This window comes from Lolium perenne, chromosome 5, assembly GCF_019359855.2.
Source record: "Lolium perenne isolate Kyuss_39 chromosome 5, Kyuss_2.0, whole genome shotgun sequence".
Classification (NCBI taxonomy): domain Eukaryota; kingdom Viridiplantae; phylum Streptophyta; class Magnoliopsida; order Poales; family Poaceae; genus Lolium; species Lolium perenne.
Genome location: NC_067248.2, coordinates 252,115,610 through 252,131,663, shown reverse-complemented (window position 1 = coordinate 252,131,663; position 16,054 = coordinate 252,115,610).

Here is a 16,054-nt window from a genome sequence, read left to right as displayed (position 1 = left end):
TGCAGCAGCGGTCTCAACGTTTCCAAGGCAAGGGATCAAAAGGAAAAGGAAATAGCCAAATATCAGAAGGTGTAAAATAATCCAAGAAAAGAAACTTTTATTGTACATAGAGGATGACATGCGGGTCCCATTTGGCAGCAGCTCTATCAATGTTTCAAAGGCGGCACGGGATCGAAAGAAAAAGGCAAGTGACCAAGCCCAAAAAACTCCAAGAAAAGAAAGTTGATTGTACATAGAGGATGACATGCGGGTCCCATTTTGCAGCAGCTTACTCGATGTTTCCAAGGCGGCAGGGGATCAAAAGAAAAAGGAAATAGCCAAAAACCAAGAAAATAAACTTTTATAGCACATGGAGGATGACATGCGGGTCCCATGAGCCAGCAGGTTCCTCAACATTTCAAACGTGGCATGAGATCGAAACAAAAACACAAGTGACCAAATATCAGGGGCCAAAAATAATAATCCAAGAAAACTAATTTTTATTGTACATAGAGGATGACATGCGGGTCCCATTTTGCAGCAGCGGTATCAGCGTTTCAAAGTCGGCATGAGATGGAAAGAAAAAGGCAAGTGACAAATATAAGGAGCCAAAAATAATCCAAGAATTGTTTTTATTGTACATAGAGGATGACATGCGGGTCCCATTTTGCAGCAGCGTTCTCAACGTTTCCAAGGAGGCACAGTACCAAAAAAAAGGAAGTAGCTAGAAATCGGGGGCTAAAAAAATCCAAGAAAAGAAAGATTTCAATTGGGCTGCATCTGGCCGTCTGGGCTTTCGAACAATCCTGCTGGACGCCTTTGGACTCGTACAATTTGAGCCCACTCTAAAACAGGAAAGTCCTATGCTTCGCAAAAACAAAAAAAGAAGATTCAACATATAAGTTTGTTTATTTAAAAATAAAGATTTTTTTTCCGTTTGCAATAGCTCAGAGCGAAATACACTATTTATTGTCTGCAAAATAATCAAGATATCACATGTTTCTTGTACGGGGAGGCTGACATCGGGGACCCATGAGCCAGCAGCGTCGTCAACGTCTTAAAGACGGCAGAGGATCGAAAAAAAACCAAAAATAAGCTGGTAAAAAATCCAAAAAAAAGAAACATATATCGTTCTGAGAGGATGACATGCGGGACCCATGAGGCAGCAGCATCCTCAACGTTTCCAAGGCGACACAGGATTTTAAAAAAGGCAAAATAGCCAGAAATTAGAGGTCAAAATAACTCCAAGAAAGGAAAGGTTCATTGTTCATAGAGGCTGACATGTGGGACCCATGAGCCAGCAGAATCCTCAATGTTTCAAAGGCGGCAGGGGATCAAAAGAAAAAGGAAGTAGTCAAAAATTAGTGTTAAAAATAACTCCAAGAAAGGAAACTTTTATTGTTCGTAGAGGATGACATGCGGGACCCATGAGCCAACCGCTTACTCAACGTTTCAAAGGCGGCAAGAGATCGAAAGAAAAAGGCAAGTGACAAAATATTAGGAGCCAAAGATAATTGAAGAAAAGAAACTTTATTGTGCATAGAGGATGACATGCGGGTCCCATTTAGCAGCAGCTTCAAATGCGGCTTGAGATCAAAAGAAAAAATAAAGTTGATTTTACATAGAGGATGACAGGCGGGTCCCTGATGTCTACGGGTGCTTCTATTCTTGTAGACAGTGTTGGGCCTCCAAGAGCAGAGGATTGTAGAACAGCAGCAAGTTTCCCTTAAGTGGATCACCCAAGGTTTATCGAACTCAGGGAGGAAGAGGTCAAAGATATCCCTCTCATGCAACCCTGCAACCACAAAGCAAGAAGTCTCTTGTGTCCCCAACACACCTAATAGGTGCACTAGTTCGGCGAAGAGATAGTGAAATACAGGTGGTATGAATGAATATGAGCAGTAGTAACGGCGCCAGAAAAGTGCTTGCTGGCGTGCAGTTGATGGTAGTAATATTGCAGGCAGTATAAATGCAGTAAAACAGTAAACAAGCAGCGATAGCAGTAATTAGGAACAGGGCCTAGGGATCATACTTTCACTAGTGGACACTCTCAACATTGATCACATAACAGAATAAATAGATAGATGCTAGACTCTACACCCTCTTGTTGGATGATGAACACCACTAACTGTGTAGGATTACACGAACCCTCAATGCCGGAGTTAACAAGCTCCACAATATTCAATGTTCATATTTAAATAACCTTAGAGTGCATGATAGATCAACATAACCAAACCAAGTACTAACATAGCATGCACACTGTCACCTTCACACTACGAAAGGAGGAATAGATCACATCAATACTATCATAGCAATAGTTAACTTCATAATCTACAAGAGATCACAATCATAGCCTACGCCAAGTACTACACGATGCACACACTGTCACCATTACACCGTGCAGGAGGAATAAACTACTTTAATAACATCACTAGAGTAGCACGCAGATAAATTGTGATACAAAACACATTGCAATCATAAAGAGATATAAATAAGCACTTCACTATGCCATTCATAACAGTGAATAAGTATTCTGTGAAATATAGCCTAAGAGACCCACACGGTGCACACACTGTCACCTTTACACACGTGGGACAAGGAGTCTCCGGAGATCACATAAGTAAAATCCACTTGACTAGCATAATGACATCTAGATTACAAGCATCATCATATGAATCTCAATCATGTAAGGCAGCTCATGAGATTATTGTATTGAAGCACATAGGAGAGAGATGAACCACATAGCTACCGGTACAGCCCCGAGCCTCGATGGAGAACTACTCCCTCCTCATGGGAGACAGCAGCGTTGATGAAGATGGCGGTGGTGTCGATGGAGAAGCCTTCCGGGGGCACTTCCCCGTCCCGGCGGCGTGCCGGAACAGAGACTCCTGTCCCCCAGATCTTGGCTTCGCGATGGCGGCGGCTCTGGAAGGTTTTCTCTGGTTTCGTCGAACGTGTTAGGGTTTTCGCGACGGAGGCTTTAAGTAGGCGGAAGGGCAAGGTCGGTGGAGTCACGAGGGACCCACACAACAGGGCGGCGCGGGCCCTAGCCTGGCCGCGCCGCCTTAGTGTGGCGCCACCTCGTGGCCCCACTTTGTATCTCCTCCGGTCTTCTGGAAGCTTCGTGTGAAAATAGGACCCTGGGCGTTGATTTCGTCCAATTCCGAGAATATTTCCTTACTAGGATTTCTGAAACCAAAAACAGCAGAAAACAGGAACTGGCACTTCGGCATCTCGTCAATAGGTTAGTTCCAGAAAACGCATAAATATGACATAAAGTATGCATAAAACATGTAGATATCATCAATAATGTGGCATGGAACATAAGAAATTATCGATACGTCGGAGACGTATCAGCATCCCCAAGCTTAGTTCCTGCTCGTCCCGAGCAGGTAAACGATAACAAAGATAATTTCTGGAGTTACATGCCATCATAACCTTGATCATACTATTGTAAGCATATGTAATGAATGCAGCGACAAAACAATGGTAATGACATGAGTAAACAAATGAATCATAAAGCAAAGACTTTTCATGAATAGTACTTTCAAGATAAGCATCAATAAGTCTTGCATAAGAGTTAACTCATAAAGCAATAATTCAAAGTAAAAGGTATTGAAGCAACATAAAGGAAGATTAAGTTTCAGCGGTTGCTTTCAACTTGTAACATGTATATCTCATGGATAATTGTCAACATAGAGTAATATAACAAATGGAATATGCAAGTATGTAGGAATCAATGCACAGTTCACACAAGTGTTTGCTTCTTGAGGTGGAAAGAGATAGGTGAACTGACTCAACATAAAAGTAAAAGAAAGGCCCTTCGCAGAGGGAAGCAGGGATTAAATCATGTGCTAGAGCTTTTTAAGTTTTGAAATGATATAGAGAGCATAAAAGTAAAATTTTGAGAGGTGTTTGTTGTTGTCAACGAATGGTAGCGGGTACTCTAACTACCTTATCAACCAGACTTTCAAGAGCGGCTCCCATGAAGGACGTTATCTCTACCAGTAAGGTAGATCATCCCTCTTCTCTTTTGTTTACACATGTACTTTAGTTTAGTTTTTATCTTTTTATTTTTTAGATGACACTCCTCCCAACCTTTTCTTTCTCAAGCCATGGCTAACCGAATCCTCGGGTGCCTTCCAACAATCTCATACCATGAAGGAGTGTCTATTTGCAAAATTAAGTTGCTTACTGATGAATCAGAGCAAAACATGTGAAGAGAATTATTAATGAAGGTTAATTAATCGGGGCTGGGAACCTGATGACCCACAAGTATAGGGGGTGTATCGTAGTATCTTCGATAAGTAAGAATGTCGATCCCAACGAGGAGCAGAAGGTGTTGACAAGCAGTTTCGATGAAGGATTCACTGTAAATGCTCACATACAAGTATTCAGGGGATTTTGATGTAACAGTTGAATAAAGTACGAGTAAGTAAAATGCGAGAGTAACAATTGCAGCGAGTGGCCCAATCCTTTTTAGCACAAAGGACAAGCCGGTTTGTTTACTTATAATGACCAAACATTCTCGAGGACACACGGGATTTTAGTCTAGTGCTTTCGCTACATACGGCTAAATAATCTTCATTGTTATGATAAGTGTTGTGTGGGTGAACCTATGCTAATGTACCGCCCTTCCTAGGACTAATACATACTTGTGATTATACCCCTTGCAAGCATCCGCAACTACAAGAAAGTAATTAAGAATAAATCTAACCACAGCCTTAAACTCTGAGATCCTGCGATCCCTCCTGCATCGATATACCAACGGGGGTTTAGGTTTCTGTCACTCCGGCAACCCCGCAATTGGCAAACGAATACAAGATGCATTCCCCTAGGCCCATAAATGGTGAAGTGTCATGTAGTCGACGTTCACATGACACCACTAGAAGAATAACACCACAACTTAAATATCATACCATTGAATATTACTCAACCATAGTTCACTACTAACATTTAGACTTCACCCATGTCCTCAAGAACTAAATGAACTACTCACGAGACATCATATGGAACATGATCAGAGGTGATATGATGATGAATGACAATCTGAACATAAACTTGGTTCAATGGTTTCACTCAATAGCATCAACAACAAGTAGGAATCGATACCGGGAGAGTTTCCCCTATCAAACAATCAAGATCAAACCCAAATTGCTATGGCGGTGACGAGGTGCTGCGGTGGAGACGGCGGTGATGATGGTGGAGATGATGATGATGGTGATGGAGATGATGTCCAGCTCGATGACGGTGACGATGGCGTCGATTTCCCCCTCCGGGAGGGAATTTCCCCGGCGGATTCCTGCCCGCCAGAGAGCTATTTTCTCTCTGGTGTTCTCCGCCCCGCAGAGGCGGCTTTAACTCTTCGTGAGGAACCCTCTGTGGCTTCGGTCTTCGGGACGAAGGGTTTCGCGAAGAAAAGGAGGCGAAAGGGGCTGTGGGGCCCCCACACCACATGGTGGCGCGGCCAGGCCATGGGCCGCGCCGCCCTATGGTTTGGGCCCACCTTGGGTCCAGCTGGCTCCTCCTTCTGGCTTCCTTCGTCATCTTGAAAAATAGGATTTTTGGTATAATTTCCATCCACAGTTGATCTTCCGAAATATTGCGTTCTGACGGTGCTTTTTCCAGCAGAATCCTGGCTCCGGTGCTTGATCCTCCAATAATGATGAAACATGCAAAATAGATGAAATAACATAAGTATTGTATCCAAATATGAAATATATCAATGAATAACAGCAAATTATGATATAAAATAGTGATGCAAATTGGACGTATCAACTCCCCCCAAGCTTAGACTTCGCTTGTCCCCAAGCGAAACTGAACTCAGTAAACAGGACCACATGTTTATGGAGTGAAGAGTCGATCAATAAAATACGGACAAGAAGCATCATATTCATTCACACAAGACATTCTAGTAAACAACTTCCTCATATAACTCAACTTGAAACAAGTATAAAGTAATCACAAATAAAGGTGCATAAGAAATCATAGTTGGTGATGGCAAACTTCGTTCTTGGTCAGAGAACAATTAACAGATTATACTTATCTCATTGAGCAGCGCTCTCATGTTAAAGTTTATAAGGCACAACTTGCATACTCAATCTTAATAATCTCCTCATGATCATTGATACTTGCAAAGCTATATTCACTCAGATAAAACTTGTACTAAACAAGGAAAAGTAAAGACATGATGAAGCATATCACAATATAATGGTTTGATCACAACAACTCAAATGCTTGCTTGAGATGGAGGGAAATAGGTTTACTGACTCAACATAAAGTAAAAGACAGGCCCTTCGCAGAGGGAAGCAGTGATTAAATCATGTGCTAGAGCTTTTTCAGTTTTGAAATCATATAGAGATAATAAAAGTAACATTTTGAGAGGTGTTTGTTGTTGTCAACGACTGGTAGCGGGTACTCTAACCCCCTGGCCAGACAACCTTCAAAGAGCGGCTCCCATTTTATTTTTATTTTGTGCGGCACTCCTTCCAACCTTTCTTTCACAAACCATGGCTAACCGAATCCTCGGGTGCCTGCCAACAATCTCATACCATGAAGGAGTGCCTTTTTATTTTAGTTTTATTATGATGATGACACTCCCCCCAACCTTTGCTTACACAAGCCATGGCTAACCGAATCCTTCGGGTGCCGTCCATCAATCACATACCATGGAGGAGTGTCTATTTAGCTTAATTAATTTGGGACTGGGAATCCCATTGCCAGCTCTTTTTGCAAAATTATTGGATAAGCGGATGAAGCCACTAGTCCATTGGTGAAAGTTGCCCAACAAGATTGAAAGATAAAACACCACATACTTCCTCATGAGCTATAAAACATTGACACAAATAAGGGATACTAAGTTTTGAATTGTTTAAAGGTAGCACATGAAGTATTTACTTGGAATGGCAGAGAATACCATGTAGTAGGTAGGTATGGTGGACACAAATGACATAGGTTTGGGCTAAGGTTTGGATGCACGAGAAGTATTCCCTCTCAGTACAAGTTTTTTGGCTAGCAAGGTTAATTAGCAAGAATAAGAGTTGAGGGAAACAAACAAATATACATGTGATAGAAACAATCATGCATCTTCCTTGTAAGCACAAACAATTTTAACTTCAGAATAATAAGCAATGAGCTAACAAGAAAGAAAGACGATGAAACATCTACTTGTATTTCTCTTTTCTACTTAAACCTCAAAGTGTTGTTGCTATTGACCAATGCTAAGTTTGCCAAAACCAAATAGATTTACTCAATGCTCCCAAAGTGGTACCAATACTAAAATCAAGATCAATCATATAGTAGAAATTGCAAACTAAAATAAGGTGTGCAATATGTAAATGATAAGACTTCTCATTAATATTTCATAACGACAACTCACACCAAGGGATACATAGATAACCAACTAAAGGAGAGATACTTCCACACTGCAACCCATCTTATATGATAACTTCCCTACTCATGATATGACACTACTTGACAATAAAAGTAAAAGGTAGTGATGATGTGATACCGCGGCACTCCCCCAAGCTTGGAACAAACCAAGGGGATGCCAATACCGATGATGAATTACTCCTTTGGCGATGGTGGTGATGAATTCCTGACAAGCTTCTCAATAAGCTCCTGAAGCTCATCAATCCTGTATGTGAGATTGCAAATCATCTCTGAATTGTGCTCGACGCGGTTAAGAAGTCTGTCCCACGGCGAGTCCCAACTCTTGGAGTTATCTCCCCATTCTTCAGCCTCAGGCTCCCTCCTTCCTGCAGTGTTAGAGCGATCTATATCCCAATTGCTAGGCAATGCTGCCTTGGGAGTCCCTTCAATTTGATTATTGAAAATTAGATTGTGGAAGGGGTGATGAGTGCCTGATAAGGATGTCTTCGGAGCTAGGTAATGACGTGGAACTGCTCCTCCAGTGCGAATTCTTGCGCTCCTGTTTGCACCAAAAGGGTTGTCCACCACCTTGATGCTTGCAATGGTAGCACGCGGGTGTGCGCGCGAATCTTCCTCCATCTCTTCTTCCCCTTCTTCCTTGACGTCCTTGTCCTCCTCTTCCCACTCAAAATCTTGATTATCTTCATCCGGAAGCTCCTTACCCTTGTTCTTGGAGACCATGGTGCTTCTAAACTGAAAACAGATCCTGGCAGAAACAGCTCGAAACAAAACACGTCGAGAAAACGATATACGAACCTCCAGGGATCCGGGGGATTATATAGCAAAAAATTTCGCGACATAAGGAAAGTACCAGATCGAACCAGAGTCGGAAAGGGGCGACGAGGCGGCCAGACCATAGGTCGGCGCAGGCCCAGGTCAGGCCGCGCCGGCCTACGGTGGCACGCCCTCGTGCGTCCTTTCCACTCCGTTTCGAACTCGTAATTTTTCATATTTTCCAAAAACAGCAAAAATATTGTTTGGAAAGTAAATTGCGAACTTTTCATTACCAGTACTGTTACCTATTCAAAGTCGAATTCTAGCGGACTGTCAATTTGTCCTTTAATAAAAGCCTCCGGTGTTTCCACTTGAATAATATCAACATCAACATTATAAGAATCACCTGAGATATAATGCTTGAGTCTTTGTCCATTCACCACTTGCGTGGCATTACCTTGGAGAGAGCTAATTTTAATTGCTCCTGAACGATACACCTCCTCAACAACATATGGTCCTTCCCATTTCGAGAGTAATTTCCACAAAGAGTCTCGAGGCAGAGGCCGATACAATAGGACTTTATCCCCAACATTAAATTCTCTTTTGATGATCTTTCTATCATGCCATTTTTTAACTTTCTCTTTAAAGAGTTTAGCATTTTCATAAGCTTCACTTCTCCATTCATCTAGAGAACTTAATTGCAACAACCTCTTATCACCAGCTAGTTTAGGATCTTTATTTAATTCTCTAACAGCCCAATAAGCTTTGTGTTCTAGTTCTAAAGGTAAATGACAAGCTTTTCCGTAAACCATTTTATAAGGTGACATTCCCATGGGATTTTTATAAGCAGTTCTATAAGCCCATAGTGCATCCTTCAATTTACTAGCCCAATTCTTTCTAGTTTTATTAACGGTCTTTCCCAAAATAGATTTAATCTCTCTATTTGATAATTCTACTTGACCACTAGTTTGAGGATGATAAGCGGAAGCAATTCTATGATTAATACCATACCTAGCAAGAGTATTTCTAAAACCTCCATGAATAAAATGAGAACCTCCATCAGTCATAATATATCTAGTCACTCCAAATCTAGGAAAAATAATGTCTAAAAGCATTCTTAAAGAGGTCTCACCATCAGCACTTTTTGTAGGTATGGCTTCCACCCATTTAGTAACATAATCAACAGCAACAAGTATATGAGTATTACCTTCTGAAGATGGAAAAGGTCCCATGAAGTCAAATCCCCAAGAATCAAATGGTTCAATAACAAGAGTATAATTCATAGGCATTTCATTACGTCTGGAGATATTACCAACCCTTTGGCATTCATCACAAGATAAAATAAACTTTCTCGCATCCTTGAAGAGAGTTGGCCAATAAAAACCTGATTGTAGAACCTTTTGCGTGGTTCTTTCTCCGGCGTGATGTCCTCCATAAACACTACCATGACATTTACTCAATATCTCTTGTTGTTCATATTCGGGAACACACCTTCGCAGAATACCATCCACTCCTTCTTTATATAAGTGTGGGTCATCCCAGAAATAATGCCTCAGGTCATAAAAGAATTTCCTCCTTTGCTGAGCTGAAAAGGTTGGAGGCAAGTACTTGGAAACAATAAAGTTAGCATAATCAGCATACCAAGGACTGTCTCGCGAGCTCATCTTTATTACAGCCAATTGTTCATTTGGAAAACTATCATTAACAGGAACAGGATCATAAGCAATATTTTCCAATCTAGACAAATTATCAGCAACAGGATTATCAGCACCTTTCCTATCTACAATATGTAAATCAAATTCTTGCAAAAGAAGTACCCATCTAATAAGCCTCGGCTTAGCATCTTTCTTTGTCATAAGGTATCTAATTGCAGCATGATCAGTATGAATAGTAACTTTTGAATCAACAATATAAGATCTAAATTTATCACAAGCAAAGACTACAGCTAATAATTCTTTTTCAGTTGTAGCATAATTTCTTTGAGCAGCATCAAGAGTTTTACTAGCATAATGAATAACATTCAGTTTTTTATCTACTCGCTGTCCAAGAACAGTAGCCTCTGACAAAATCACTAGCATCACACATAATTTCAAATGGTAAATTCCAATCGGGAGGTTCAACTACGGGAGCGATTGTTAAGGCTTTCTTTAGAGTTTCAAAAGCTTCCTTACAATCATCATCAAAAACAAAAGGTACGTCTTTTTGAAGAAGATTAGTAAGAGGCTTTGAAATCTTGGAGAAATCTTTAATAAATCTCCTATAAAACCCAGCATGACCAAGAACACTACTAATACCTTTAACATCCCTCGGATAGGGCATCTTCTCAATTGCTTCAACTTTAGCTCTATCAACTTCAATACCTCTCTCAGAAATTTTATGTCCCAATACAATTCCTTCATTAACCATAAAGTGGCATTTCTCCCAATTAAGAACAAGGTTAGTTTCTTCACATCTCTGCAAAACTTTACCAAGGTTGCGCAAACAACTATCAAAAGAATTCCCATAGACGGAAAAATCATCCATGAATACTTCCACAATACTCTCACAAAAGCCATGAAAAATAGCAGACATGCATCTTTGAAAAGTAGCAGGAGCATTACATAAACCAAAAGGCATACGCCTATAAGCATAAGTTCCATAGGGGCAAGTAAAAGTGGTTTTCTCTTGATCTTTAGCTTTAACAGCAATTTGTGAAAACCCAGAATAACCATCAAGAAAGCAAAAATGAGTATTTTTAGACAATCTTTCTAACATTTGATCAATAAATGTTAAAGGGTAATGATCTTTCTTAGTAACTTTATTAACTTTTCGAAAATCAATGCACATTCTATACCCTACAACTACTCTTTGAGGGACGAGCTCATCATTATCATTAGGCACAACAGTCATTCCTCCTTTCTTGGGAACGCAATGCACAGGACTAACCCATCTACTATCAGCAATAGGATATATAATACCAGCTTCAAGAAGTTTTAATACCTCATTCCTTACCACCTCCTTCATCTTCAGAATTAGACGACGCTGATGTTCAACAACAGGCTTTGCATCATCTTCCATATTAATAGCATGTTGGCAAATAGAAGGAGAAATCCCCTTCAAATCATCAAGAGTGTAGCCAATAGCTCCTCGGTGTTTCTTCAATATTCCCAATAACCTTTCTTCTTCAAACTCTGAAAGCTTAGAACTAATAATAACAGGATATATTTTCTTATCATCAATATGAGCATATTTAAGATTATCAGGTAAAGGCTTTAAATCAAAAACAGGATCTTCCTTTGGTGGCGGTGTTGTACCCAGATCTTCCACCGGTAAATCATGCTTAAGAATAGGTTGTCGAAGAAAAATTTCCTCAAGCTCATCTCTTTCTTTCCTAAAAGCTTCACTCTCGCTATCCTCCAAATGTTGCTGCAAAGGATTATTAGGAACAAGAACAATAGATGCACACTGCTCCATTTTAAAATCATCACTAGGCAAATCAGCTTTATAAGGAGTTTTGGTAAATTTAGAGAAGTTAAACTCATAAGATTCACCAGCAAATTTAGTCAAAATTTTCTCTTTCTTGCAATCTATAATAGCTCCACAAGTATTTAGAAAAGGTCTACCAAAAATGATAGGACAATAATCACTAGCAGCAGAACCAAGTACCAAAAAGTCAGCAGGATATTTAATCTTACCACATAGAACTTCCACATCTCGAACAATACCAATTGGAGAAATAGTTTCTCTATTAGCCAGCTGAATAACCACATCAATATCTTCAAGTTCACAAGAATCAATTTCGTGCATAATCTCCGTGTAAAGCTCATAAGGAATAGCACTAACACTTGCACCAATATCACATAAACCATAATAGCAATGATCACCAATTCTAACAGATAGCATAGGAACACTAACTTGTTTGGGTTTATTAGGATGTGAAACAATATTAGAAGCATCTTCACAGAAAATAATATGACCATCCTCAACATTTTCAGTCACACGATCTTTAACTATTGCAACAAAGAGTTCAACTTTTATTTGTTCTTCGGGTTCTACGGGTTTCTTTTCACTTTTATGAACCGCACTATTTATAACAGAGTACTCCTTCATTTTAGCAGGGAAAGGAGTTTTTTCAATATAAGCTTCAGGAATAACATGATCAGCAGTTTCAACTACAACGCATTTATTAATAGATGAATCAATTTTATCTTTATACGGTTCATGATACTTATCAAAATTCTTCTTAGGAAATTCATAATGAGAGGCAAAAGCTTTATAAAGATTTGCAGCAACTTGAGAATCAAGACCATATGTAGCACTCATATTACGAAATTTATCAGTATCCATAAAAGCTTCAATGCATTTATAATCATAAATTATACCTGATTCTCTATCCTTGTCGTTCTCCCAACCTTCAGTATTTTCTTGGATCCGATCGAGAAGGTCCCTTTTAAACTCTTCTTTGTTGCATGTAAATGATCCAGAACAAGAAGTATCCAGCAAGGTCTTGTCTTGAAAAGAAAGTCTTGCATAGAAATTATCAATAATAACATTACCAGGAAGCTCATGAATGGGGCATTTGAGCATTAAAGACTTCAATCTCCCCCAAGCTTGGGCAATACTCTCTCCATCATGAGGCCAAAAATTATATATGCGATTCCGATCCTTGTGAATTTCACTTGGAGGATAGAACTTAGAATAAAACTGGGGCACAATATCATTCCATTCAAGAGAATCCCCATTATCCAGTAATTTATACCAATGCGCCGCTTTACCAGACAGCGATAAAGAGAATAGTTTCTTCCTCACTTCATCCATAGCAATACCTGCACACTTGAATAAACCGCATAATTCAGGCAAGAACAATAAATGATCTCCAGGGTGGACAGTTCCATCCCCTTCATAGCGGTTATCCATAACACGTTCAATAATTTTCATAGGTATTTTATATGGTATCACTTCCTCACCTGGCGCCTCATCCACTACCGTTGCAGTAGTAGTAGATTTCCCAAATAGAAATTGAAGAGAAGATCTCTCCATAATGACTTATAGCAGCAGGCAGAAATAAAATCAGCACAAACAGTAAAGGTTTTCCTTACCAATTCCACTTACCAATAGCGCTTCACTCCCCGGCAATGGCGCCAGAAAATAGTCTTGATGACCCACAAGTATAGGGGGTGTATCGTAGTATCTTCGATAAGTAAGAATGTCGATCCCAACGAGGAGCAGAAGGTGTTGACAAGCAGTTTCGATGAAGGATTCACTGTAAATGCTCACAGACAAGTATTCAGGGGATTTTGATCTAACAGTTGAATAAAGTACGAGTAAGTAAAATGCGAGAGTAACAATTGCAGCGAGTGGCCCAATCCTTTTTAGCACAAAGGACAAGCCGGTTTGTTTACTTATAATGACCAAACGTTCTCAAGGACACACGGGATTTTAGTCTAGTGCTTTCGCTACATACGGCTAAATAATCTTCATTGTTATGATAAGTGTTGTGTGGGTGAACCTATGCTAATGTACCGCCCTTCCTAGGACTAATACATACTTGTGATTATACCCCTTGCAAGCATCCGCAACTACAAGAAAGTAATTAAGAATAAATCTAACCACAGCCTTAAACTCTGAGATCATTCGATCCCTCCTGCATCGATATACCAACGGGGGTTTAGGTTTCTGTCACTCCGGCAACCCCGCAATTGGCAAACGAATACAAGATGCATTCCCCTAGGCCCATAAATGGTGAAGTGTCATGTAGTCGACGTTCACATGACACCACTAGAAGAATAACACCACAACTTAAATATCATACCATTGAATATTACTCAACCATAGTTCACTACTAACATTTAGACTTCACCCATGTCCTCAAGAACTAAACGAACTACTCACGAGACATCATATGGAACATGATCAGAGGTGATATGATGATGAATGACAATCTGAACATAAACTTGGTTCAATGGTTTCACTCAATAGCATCAACAACAAGTAGGAATCGATACCGGGAGAGTTTCCCCTATCAAACAATCAAGATCAAACCCAAATTGCTACGGCGGTGATGAGGTGCTGCAGTGGAGACGGCAGTGATGATGGTGGAGATGATGATGATGGTGATGGAGATGATGTCCAGCTCGATGATGGTGACGATGGCGTCGATTTCCCCCTCCGGGAGGGAATTTCCCCGGCGGATTCCTGCCCGCCGGAGAGCTCTTTTCTCTATGGTGTTCTCCGCCCCGCAGAGGCGGCTGTAACTCTTCGTGAGGAACCCTCTGTGGCTTTGGTCTTCGGGACGAAGGGTTTCGCGAAGAAAAGGAGGCGAAAGGGGCTTTGGGGCCCCCACACCACATGGTGGCGCGGCCAGGCCATGGGCTGCGCCGCCCTATGGTCTGGGCCCACCTTGGGTCCAGCTGGCTCCTCCTTCTGGCTTCCTTCGTCATCTTGAAAAATAGGATTTTTGGTATAATTTCCTTCCACAGTTGATCTTCCGAAATATTACGTTCTGACGGTGCTTTTTCCAGCAGAATCCTGGCTCCGGTGCTTGATCCTCCAATAATGATGAAACATGCAAAATAGATGAAATAACATAAGTATTGTATCCAAATATGAAATATATCAATGAATAACAGCAAATTATGATATAAAATAGTGATGCAAATTGGACGTATCAGAACCCCATTGCCAGCTCTTTTTGCAAAATTATTGGATAAGCGGATGAAGCCACTAGTCCATTGTGAAAGTCTGTCAGAAGTAAATGACAAGATCGAAAGATAAAACACCACATACTTCCTCATGAGCTATAAAACATTGACACAAATAAGAGATAATAGCTTTTGAATTGTTTAAAGGTAGCACATGAGCAATTTACTTTGGAATGGCGGAGAAATACCATGTAGTAGGTAGGTATGGTGGACACAAATGGCATAGTGGTTGGCTCAAGGATTTTGGATGCATGAGAAGTATTCCCTCTCGATACAAGGTTTAGGCTAGCAAGGTTTATTTGAAACAAACACAAGGATGAACCGGTGCCGCAAAACTCACATAAAAGACATATTGTAAACATTATAAGACTCTACACCGTCTTCCTTGTTGTTCAAACTCTTTACTAGAAATTATCTAGACTTTAGAGAGACCAAATATGCAAACCAAATTTTAGCAAGCTCTATGTATTTCTTCATTAATGGGTGCAAAGTATATGATGCAAGAGCTTAAACATGAGCACAACAATTGCCAAGTATCACATTATCCAAGACATTTTACCAATTACTACATGTAGCATTTTCCGTTTCCAACCATATAACAATGAACGAAGCAGTTTCAACCTTCGCCATGAACATTAAAAGCTAAGAACACATGTGTTCATACGAACCAGCGGAGCGTGTCTCTCTCCCACACAATGAATGATAGGATCCATTTTATTCAAACAAAAACAAAAACAAATAGACGCTCCAAGTAAAGTACATAAGATGTGACTGAATAAAAATATAGTTTCAAGAGAAGAAACCTGATAAGTTGTCGATGAAGAAGGGGATGCCTTGGGCATCCCCAAGCTTAGATGCTTGGGTCTTCTTGAAATATGCAGGGATGAACCACGTGGGCATCCCCAAGCTTAGACTTTTCACTCTTCTTGATCATAGTATATCATCCTCCTCTCTTGACCCTTGAAAACTTCCTCCACACCAAACTTTAAGCAAACTCATTAGAGGGTTAGTGCACAATCAAAAATTCATATGTTCAGAGGTGACATAATCATTCTTAACACTTCTGGACATTGCACAAAACTTCTGAAAGTTAATGGAACAAAGAAACTCATTCAACTTAACAAAAGCGGCAATGCGAAATAAAAGGCAGAATCTATCAAAAACAGAATAGTCCGTAAAGACGAACCTGGAAGGGGCACATAACTTGCTGAAACGGAAAAAGTCAAAACTAATGAAAGTTGCGTACATAT